The sequence below is a fragment of the Amblyomma maculatum genome, chromosome 1, assembly GCF_055883805.1.
Source record: "Amblyomma maculatum isolate TAMU_Amacu chromosome 1, ASM5588380v1, whole genome shotgun sequence".
In the NCBI taxonomy this organism is placed as follows: domain Eukaryota; kingdom Metazoa; phylum Arthropoda; class Arachnida; order Ixodida; family Ixodidae; genus Amblyomma; species Amblyomma maculatum.
In genome coordinates, this window is record NC_139344.1 from 54154102 (window position 1) to 54165168 (window position 11067).

Below are 11067 nucleotides of genomic sequence, written 5' to 3' on the forward strand. Positions count from 1 at the left end.
CACTGCGTATACAAGGTGGCCAGTTTTTCTAACACAATATCCCCCCCGTCCTTCAGCAAATTCGTAGTTATCTGATCCTCTCCAGCTGATTTCCCCCTTTTCATAGTTTCTAATGCTTTGTTGACCTCGTCCTTCGTCACTGGTGGAACGTCTGAATGTTTTTCCCTACCGCCAATCTCATTACGATCCTGACTACTTTGGCTACTGTAGAGATAAGTATAGAACTCCTCGGCTACTTTGACTATCTTATCCATATTCGTGATGACGTTGCCCGCCTTGTCCCTTATCGCATACATCTGGTTTTTGCCTATGCCCAATTTCTTCTTTACCGCTTTAAGGCTTCCCCCGTTCTTTACAGCATGCTCAATTTTATCCATGTTATACTTCCTTATATCGGCCACCTTGCGCTTATTGATTAGCTTTGATATCTCGGCCAATTCGATCTGGTCTGTAGCTTACCTGTAGAGCGAATTTAATCAGTGCCACTCTGATTTGTCCAATTAGCTTTGGACGCGCATGCCTGGCGGCGTTCAACGACGCCAGTGAAAGGCTAAATCACAAAACCTAGCAGCGCGTTCGACTGCAATGCAGGTCTTATGGAGCGCAGCAACGCACGATACGCTCGTTTGTACACGAGCACGCGCCTATTAAAGTTGAAGTAAAAATTGCGGGTGTTAAGCATGACTTGAACATACAGTGTCGTGACGCTGGGACTAAGTCGACCCGGCCTTCACTTGGTAGCGTGCAGAGACTCGGGGTTGAAGAAGGACTGAATCTTCGAAGTTGGTAAAATATGTACAAGCAGGTTTAATGGCACTTTGAGAAAACTTATTTACAAGATTATTTACAAGAAAAAGAAGGGTACATCAGCAAAATGACAAGCGTTAAGATTTCATAGCGAGAAGTGACTGGCTGAGCCGTTTACCCAGGGCTCAGAGCGACATTTCGTGCTCTGCAGCTTCCTTAAAACCCCCTATGTCCAGCCCCTCTCTGAAGATGCTGACCAACCAAATCCAGGGCACGCCCCTCAGATATCGGCATCCAATCGAACACATCACTGCACTGATGGTCTGAAGCACTGACTGGCCCGGCATTGTTTCGATGAGCCTGGTCACTTGTTGGCGGGAAAAGCTTGGGAACGGCGAGGAGGTACATTTCTATTCTTCAGCCAAGAAACGATAGGCAGCTGGTTCCGGCAAGTGGATTTACTTCTCAGAAACCCAAGTGCACGTGGGCGCCGCATACGCTCCCAGCATTGTCCGTTTTCGACAATTGCAAATCTTTCCTGCATTCCCGGGAAATCATTTAATGGCCGTATGCGTCATGCTCCTTTCTTGTCCTGCACGTCAGCGGACATGTCACTCTGTTGTCTCCTTTGGATAGGAGGCATTCATCACTGGAGGATAGCACTTCTCGACTGGAAGGGTGAACAAAAGAAAGAAATCACTTCCTGCTATTTCCCGCAGGGGGACGTTTCTTTGTGTTTTTCCAGACGTTCTCTTGACAGGGTCAATTTGGCATTTGCAGGGTGTCCACAAAGCAAAACAGGCTTACAAAAAGGATTTATGGAAACAGGCTCACTTAGAGCCATGGGACCATCACCACATCTCCACAGCACTTATCCATGCCCACAGGCGAACAATAGAGCGCGCAAATGCGGATGCATGGTCGTAACAGCCTCCTCCCCCGCCAGAAGAGTCTCGGAGGGCAGCAGTCGCAGCTGCTGCATGAAGAGACGACTTAATGGCCTGCACGTGAACGCTTGAAGCTCGCTGTTGCTTGTCGCGTTGTCTTGATTGTCGTAGGCCAAATTGCTCGAGCTGTCTGAAACTCAACCACATGTCGAAGCAAGCACTCGGCTCCCGTCTGAAGAGACCAGGTCAAAAGAAAACTGCCATTGTTGTTCGAGAAAAGCCCACTCTCAAGACGTTCAGGACCCACGTATTCCTAGAAAACCAAACGTGCTGCTTTACATAGTCACACATATACAAGCGCACGAGAAAAAAAAATAAAAACCTGATTATCAATTTGGATACATGGTGAGGAACACCTCGGACTGCTTAGAAACAGCGGCTAAGCGCGTCCGCATTCCCATTTAACTTCCCCTTTTTGTATCTTATTTCAAAATTGTACTGCTGTAAAATCAAGCTCCACCTAAGAAGGCGACTGTTCTTCGATGTCGCAGTTTGCAGCCAAGCCAGGGGACAATGGTCCGTCTCTACGGTGAATTTGGCCCCTCCAAGATAGCACTTCAATTTTTGAATGGCCCATACAATGCAAGCGCACTCTTTCTCTGACGCGCAATAAGCCCTCTCTCTAGAACTCAGTTTTCTGCTCAAGTAGAGCACGGGGTGCTCATTACCGTCGTCATCTCTCTGGCAGAGAACAGCACCTAGCCCTCGATCACTGGCATCACACTGGACCGTGAATTCTCGGTCATAGTCTGGAGCTCGCAATACCGGACGGCTAATCAGCACAGCCTTCAGGTTTACGAAGGAGGCTTCCTTTTGTTCGTCCCAGACTACATTTGTCGGTTCTGTATTGCGGAGAGCGTCGGTCAGAGGGCTAGCCAAAGCTGAATAGTTAGGGATGTAGTGATTGTAGTACCCAGTCAGACCCAGGAATGCTCGAATTTCCGTCTTCGTGCTCGGCCGCGGGTAGTCTGCTACCGCAGAAATCTTAATCTCGCTGGGTTTCCTGAAACCTTGACCTACATTGTGACCCAAGTAGTCCACGGTCGCCCTTGCCAGGCAACATTTCTCGGCCTTTACGGTTAGTCCAGCTTGACGCAAAAGGCTCAGTACAGCTCTTAGATGTACCATATGGTCCGCCCATGAGTCGGAAAAAAACGCAATGTCGTCCAAATAAGGCACCGCGAATGTTTCACACCCCTTTAAAACCCTATCCATGAGTCGGGAAAAACAAAATGGAGCATTTTTGAGCCCGAAACTCATCATTGTTGGCTGGTAGCTGCCCGTCGGAGTGACGAAAGCCGCGTATCTGCTGGCGCGTTCAGTGAGCGGTACTTGCCAGTATCCTCGAGTAAGGTCCAGCGTAGTCACATATGCCGCTCTACTGACCTGTTCTACTCTCTCCTCAATATTCGGAATAGGATACACTTGATCCCTGGTGAGAGAATTTAGCTTTCGGTAGTCTACCACAGGCCTAGGGTCTTTACCTGGAGCTTCTACTAAGATCATAGGCGAAGCATAATCGCTTTCCGAGGGTTTTATTACTCCCAATTCCAGCATGCGAGTTACTTCCCTATCCAGAATTTCTCTTTGCCTTGGAGAAAATCGGTAGCACCTTGATCGCACTGGCACGTCTGAAGTCAGCTCAATATCGTGCTCAGTCAAATCAGTTCTGCCTGGCCTGTCCACGAAGCAGGCCTCAAACTCTGTTATTATCTCGCCCAGATCGGACAGCTGGGATTTCTTTAGTTCTCCTCTCTGCTCCGTCTTTTTGAGAAGCTCCTGAGCGTTGCTTCCTTTTCCGCTGAGGCAAATCAAGTTGTCCCCCATCTCCTCGGGAAGGTTTAACGTTAGATTTACCACGGCTTCCCTCTGCACATAAGGCTTCATAAGATTGCAATGATAAATGCGCACTTCTTTACGCCTACCGGGAATTTTCACTGCGTAGTTAGTGTTAGAAAGCTTTGCAACGACTTCAGCCGGTCCTTCCCACTGTACTTCGAGCTTATTCTGCCTTGAACTTCTCAGCAACATCACCTGGTCCCCGATACAAAACGTCCTTTGACGGGCTGTCTTATCATAGTACACCTTGGAACGAGCCTGGGCTGACTTCATGCTGGCCTCAACGAGTTCCTTAGTGTTATGTAAGCGATTCAAGAGGTTCAGAATGAATTCTACTACTGTTGGGTCTTCTCCGCGCCCCTCCCAGGCTTCGCGCACCATTCGCAAAGGTGAGCGCAGTGACCTTCCGTACACCAACTCGACTGGGCTAAATCCAGTGGATTCGTGCGGCACTGACCGCAAAGCGAAAAGCGCTGCAGGCAGGCAGGTATCCCATTCGCGCTTGTTCTCATAGCACAGTCCCCTCAGGACTCGTTTGAGAACAGAGTGCCATCTTTCTACGCTGTTGCTCTGCGGATGATGGATCGAGCTATGCACTACCTTAATGCCGCATCGCTCGAGAAATGAGGTGGTGAGGACACTCGTGAAAACGCTACCCTGATCACTTTGGACCTCGGAAGGGAATCCAACTCGTGCAAACACTGACAGCAGCGAATCCACTACACTCTCGGACGTCACCTCGCGCAGCGGAACAGCCTCTGGAAACTTTGTGGCTGGGCATAACATAGTGAGGATATAACGGTACCCTGACTCTGTCACAGGAAGTGGCCCAACTACATCTATTACTAACCGGTGAAACGGCTCGGTAATGATTGGTACTAACACCATCGGAGCTTTCCACTTATCTTGCGCCTTTCCAACCCGCTGGCACGTGTCGCATGACCGTACAAAATTTTCCGTGTCCTTAAAACATCCAGGCCAATAGTATTCTTGCAACAGCCTCTGCTTTGTTTTCTTTATTCCAAGGTGACATGACCACGAGCTGCCATGGGAAAGTCGCAGTAAGTCTCCGCGGTACTTTTGGGGAACGACTAATTGGTCCCGCTCTACTCCGCGCTTATCCTTGAATAAGCGATACAGCACTCCCTTTCTCATCTCGAAAGAAATATTGTTTGCTGTCTTAGTGGCGCGGTGGCGCTCCCTTATCTCCTGTATCTTGGGATCATTGGCTTGCTTTATAGCTAAGTCCTCTCGGGTTCCACTTAAAAGTCTCGTGAGATTACCAGACACTGGCGGCAAGAGGTTACTCTCAAGAACGTCCTCATTCCGCGTCTCATCAAGCTCCCTTTCAAGTTGACATATCTGAGATGCCTCGCTCTCAAAGTTTTCTGACCTGCTATCTTCCGCATTTACCACTGTTTTAACTGCCGTTTCCTCCGCTGTGGATTTTTCTGGAATGAGCAGTGTAGCTAGTTCTCGCGCCTTTGAACGTGTTAAGGCTTGCACAACTCTGTCTCCGAAAAGGATGCCCCTCTTTCGCAGCAGCATATCCGATTTGTTGGAGAACAAATACGGATAGCACTTAGGAAGCTTTCCTGAAACGGCAGCCTCGGTTGTTAATTCGCCGAAAGGGCCCTCGATGACCACGTTCGCGATCGGCAAGCACACACTCTGTTCCTCAACTACCTGTCGGATCCATGCACACTGTCCTGTATAGTCGGAAGGCGATACATACGCCGGATGGACAACATCCATCGTTGCGGCCGAATCGCGCAGTACCTTGCAAGGCTTCCCGTTGACTACTAGGTCATGCAGGTAGGGTTCTAAAAGCTGCATATTTTCATCGCAGTCCCTAACATACGAGAAAGCAATCTTTTCTTTCCGGCAGTTGACGGCAATGTGACCCTGCTCATTACACCTAAAGCATGTGAGCGGCTTCCTAGCCTCAAGCTTATTCTTTGTGTTCTGCACGTTGGTCACTTCCCCACTTTTCTCACTGCCGTCCTTTCTAGGGAATTTGCCTGAAGAAACCTTCATTTCTTCGTTTCCAACTCTAGCAAAGTGCCTTTCCTGACGGCTTTTCACACTGAACTTGGGATTGCGGGGCCTATCCACTGCTGGGTTGCTGAATTGTCGGCGCGAAGCATACTCCTCAATAAGTTCGGCAGCTTCAGTTGCCGACTTAATTTCGCCTCGGTCCTGTAACCAATTTCTTTCTTTTTCTGGGAGGCAGTTATAAAACTGCTCCAAAAGAATTCGCTCGACTACAGCGTCCCTATCACTGTAGGAATCTGTGCTCTTTAGCCACTCGCCCAAATTTACTCTTAAATTGTACAGGAATTCAGGGTAACTCTCGTCCCTGGACTTAGTAGCGTTCCGAAAACGTTGTCTGAACGCCTCGGCGCTAAGCCTATACTTTCTCAGAAGGCAAGCTTTGACCTTCTCGTAGTTGTCCGCGTCCTCTTTGCTTAGCCGCGCGACAACCTCCGCTGCCTCGCTGGGCAGAACCGTCAATAATCTCTGAGACCAAGTGTCTCGCTGGAAGGACAGTTTTTCGCAGGTTCGCTCAAAGTTAGCCAGATACAGACCGATATCCCCTGATATCACATATGGCTGCATGTACTTTGACATCTTGAAATCTGCCTCCTTGTTGAGACGAGGTACCGCTAGCTGGGGACAATCGCCCGACCTCTTGCTCAACTCTAGTTCTAATTTCCGGAGCTCAATTTCTTGGTCCAGCTTTTTTGCTTCTCTTTCAAGCTTCTCACGTTCGTGCTCCCTTTCCTCTTTTTCCCTCTCAAGTTCACGCTCCCTTTCCTCTTTTTCCCTCTGACGTTCGCGCTCCCTTTCCTCTTTTTCCCTCTGACGTTCGCGCTCCCTTTCCTCTTTTTCCCTCTCAAGTTCACGCTCACGCCTCTTTTCCTCTTTTTCCCGCTCTTTCTGCTGTCTGAGCTGCTCCTCCTTTTTTTGGGCGATGAGGTTCCATGCTTCACTGAGCTGCTCATCATCGGCTCCCAAATCTGTGATTGCCTTTATAATCAAAGGTTTTCGTGCCAAACCACTTGTATCAATTCCCAATTCCTCACACAATTGCAACAGTTCCGGTTTCTGCAGCTTTTGTAGGTCCATGATCGCTCCGAGTGTCGGCTACTTCCAAAACAACAGTGCAAACTACCAAACCTAAAGGCGTTTCAACCCTTTTTACCAGTTCTAAAATCTAACCCTGTTCTAGAACCTGGTCCACATCAGAAGAAAAGCCAAGCACTCACCCACACATGCGATCGATGTTCCGAGCTGCTCTCTTGTTGGCCGATTGTTGCGCCTGCTTGTTACTTGAGATGCCACCTCCGATCACCAGATGTTGTGGCTTGTAGATTCTGATCCACCTCGAATCACCAGATGTTGTAGCTTGTAGATCCAGATCCCACCTCCAGTCATCAGATGTTGTGGCTTGTAGATTCAGATCCCAACGCTGGACACCAGTTGTCGTGACGCTGGGACTAAGTCGACCCGGCCTTCACTTGGTAGCGTGCAGAGACTCGGGGTTGAAGAAGGACTGAATCTTCGAAGTTGGTAAAATATGTACAAGCAGGTTTAATGGCACTTTGAGAAAACTTATTTACAAGATTATTTACAAGAAAAAGAAGGGTACATCAGCAAAATGACAAGCGTTAAGATTTCATAGCGAGAAGTGACTGGCTGAGCCGTTTACCCAGGGCTCAGAGCGACATTTCGTGCTCTGCAGCGTCCTTAAAACCCCCTATGTCCAGCCCCTCTCTGAAGATGCTGACCAACCAAATCCAGGGCACGCCCCTCAGATATCGGCATCCAATCGAACACATCACTGCACTGATGGTCTGAAGCACTGACTGGCCCGGCATTGTTTCGATGAGCCTGGTCACTTGTTGGCGGGAAAAGCTTGGGAACGGCGAGGAGGTACATTTCTATTCTTCAGCCAAGAAACGATAGGCAGCTGGTTCCGGCAAGTGGATTTACTTCTCAGAAACCCAAGTGCACGTGGGCGCCGCATACGCTCCCAGCATTGTCCGTTTTCGACAATTGCAAATCTTTCCTGCATTCCCGGGAAATCATTTAATGGCCGTATGCGTCATGCTCCTTTCTTGTCCTGCACGTCAGCGGACATGTCACTCTGTTGTCTCCTTTGGATAGGAGGCATTCATCACTGGAGGATAGCACTTCTCGACTGGAAGGGTGAACAAAAGAAAGAAATCACTTCCTGCTATTTCCCGCAGGGGGACGTTTCTTTGTGTTTTTCCAGACGTTCTCTTGACAGGGTCAATTTGGCATTTGCAGGGTGTCCACAAAGCAAAACAGGCTTACAAAAAGGATTTATGGAAACAGGCTCACTTAGAGCCATGGGACCATCACCACATCTCCACAGCACTTATCCATGCCCACAGGCGAACAATAGAGCGCGCAAATGCGGATGCATGGTCGTAACAACAGTAATAGAGCGAGAGCTGTGAGTGTTACATTGATAACCCTTACAACACCGCCTTTTCAATCCGCGCTTTTTTTTGTAATTTCTCTTTAAGTTATAGTTTTGAAGATAGGAAGGCGTCCTATATTTTGGGCAGACACCAAGGAATGTTGGACACCTACATCCTATTAGGTCAAGGTCACGTTTTGATACTGTTTTGTAAATTGTAATCTGATTTATAAAGAAAGCTTCAGCGGGGGACAACCGAGCGTTGCATCGAACGCAACCAGCGTTCTATTGAACGCGTCAAAGTTCACCTCTTTGATTTCTTCTACCTGTCTCCTTGCTATCCCTTTATTTCCACCGCCCCAGTTCAGGTGCTTCAGCTTATTTCGATAGCAGATACCGGGGCAGCAAAAATCTTTTCCTTCCTTTATTATTTTTATTTTATTCTATTATAATAAAGAACCAGTTACTACTACTGCGCAAGCGACGCCAGCAGGCGCTATCCTGCTCCACTCGACCAGCTCTCTGTGGCGACGCGCACATGCGCAGTGCGGAAACTACCCTTCTCCTGCTTTCGGCGCCGGAGCGCACACTGCGACCAGCGGAACGGGTGCCAGACTAGCTGTCACAAGTTAATTTCAGCATTAGGAAAACACAGTGTGTGACGAACTTTGCAAACATGGACAGTCCTCTTCTAGGTGGCAGTCGCTCAAGTCGTAAACACTTTCGCAACACATGCACGGGCACTTTTCGATGCGCTGAGGAGCCGATTCGTGCGCATGAAAATCACCGTGAAACTGTTGCTGGCTGTCGGCCGTGAAGATCCTCGCGGCTAGCGATAATCACAAACACATCGTGACACCGGTGCGACCTAGTACACTTCGCCGGTTGGAAGATCACTGTCTTCAGCTCAGCGCAGATAACAGTGGCGCATATGATCCGACTTGAGGGGAAATCACAGTCGATAGGAACACTAGTAAGCAATGCGCGCAAAGTATATTGGTTTTTGCGGCAGAGCAACAACTACCATCTACGCTTCGCTCGTCGCTTCGCTATCACCGCTGGCGGCCATATTGCCTGGCAAGATCGGGGAGGAGGAGCCAGAGACGTCGCCTACAGCGCAACCAATAGCAGCAATCCGGTCGCCTTGCTGCTCAGCACGTGCGGGCAAAAAGTTGAGATTGAGTCAACTTTTCTGCGGACGACGGATGCGGGTGTGCGCTATTGTATGCCCCGCCGAACTGGTCGCCTCGGTGCGGCCGCATACGTGCGGAGCGGGTCAAAAAAGCAACCGTACAGCGGCCTTAACGCCTGTGGAACGGGGCAGCTGGTTGCCATGGTTACGGCGCATGCGCAGTAGCGGCTTGTGCCATGCATGGCGACCTTGACTTTACACGGCGTAGTGAATATTTCGCTTCAAAAACACCGCTAACATGGAATGTTTCAGCTATCAGTGGGCACTCTTCGTCGGATCTAGCACTCTTGCATTTTCGGTTTTGTGTTACCAATAGCGACTGGACATTTCAAGCCTCATAAGAGCCGCTGGAAAAATACCTTTAACTGACTGTTCGGCAGGCACCCATCTGTTCAGACAATCTGATTGTCTGCCTTCTTCTTAACTCTACCCCCCCCCCCTCCCCCCAGAAGAAAAAATTCTCTACGCTACAAGAAACGCCATCATGATAAGAGCGTACTGCTTTAGGAATCTTCGAGTGTTCAAACATATATATATATATATATATATATATATATATATATATATATATATATATATATATATATATACACATTGTATATATACAGGGTGTTACGGGTTAGATGTGCTCTTCAGTAGAATAATTAACTAAAATTAGTTAATTACCTTTTTAAATATTGCAATTGGGTGCCTGATTGTAATTCGGAAATTGTAGAGAATCATGAGTCAACCCGATATCCATCGTCAGTTTTATGAAAACTTTATTGTGCAGAGAACTGCAGCGCTCAAAAGCTCAGCTCTCCGGACGCGCACAGCGGGCTCCGCGCGGCAGCTGAGCGCCGCAAAGTCACGCCCCGTGTTGACGTCACTTACAGTTGTACAAATCCCACGCGTGCCGCGCTTTATCTGTGGTTCGAAAGAAAAGTGGCTCGCCGCTGCTCGGTCCAAGATAATGCGTGGCTAGCCTGTGATTTGTACAACTGTGATTGACGTCAACGCGGGGCCGTGACTTTGCGGCGCTCAGCTGCCGCGCGGAGCCCGTTGCGCGCGTCTGGAAAGCCGAGTTTCTGAGAGCTGCAGTTCTCCGCACAATAAAGTTTTCGTAAATCTAACGATGGATATCGGGTTGACTCATGATTCTGTACAATTTCCGAATTACAATCATGCGCCCAATTGCAATACTTAAAAAGTTAATTAACAAATTTTAGTTAATTATTCCACTGAAGAGCACATCTAACAAGTTTTATAGAACCCGCCCAGAACCGTGATAACTTCGTGCAACAAAAACAATTTTACCTCTGAAAGCCCATTCTTTAAAATTAAAGTCTTCCCTGTAACACCCTGTATATATATATATATATATATATATATATATATATATATATATATATATATATATATATATGCAGATCAATCAAGGGGAAATGAGGGTGCTCGTTATAATACATGAAGGAAAGAAGCCAACAGTCGGCGAGGCCAAGGAAAGCGTAGGGGATGTTACCTTGACTTTTTTTTTAATATTTGCTTGGATAATCACAGAAATTAGTAATGTAATCTTGTTTAGGGGAAAGATAATTAAACACAAAGTAGAAGAAAAAACAACGTGCCGATGGTGGGAACCGAACCCACGACCTCCGAATATCGCGTCCGGTGCTCTACCAACTGAGCTACATCGGCCGCTGTCCCCCCTGCTACTTTCTTGGGTATTTATGTTGTCTGTATACGAACCTTGAGAGTGTTGGCTCCTGCCGAAACGTCGACTACAAATAAACTTGGAAACAGTATGAAGCAATTTTTCACTTTTATATATATATATATATATATATATATATATATATATATATATATATATATATATATATAATGCGCAATACACAAGCGTTTTGTTTTTC

At 47.8% G+C, this 11067-nt stretch overlaps 1 non-coding gene across 1 annotated transcript; it reads right to left on the bottom strand.

Annotated features, from left to right (window-relative positions):
• Nucleotides 1–10779: 10779 nt before the first annotated feature.
• On the bottom strand, nt 10780–10852 carry TRNAS-CGA (transfer RNA serine (anticodon CGA)). The gene has a single exon. It is a non-coding gene; the product is annotated as a tRNA-Ser (tRNA).
• Nucleotides 10853–11067: the final 215 nt, after the last annotated feature.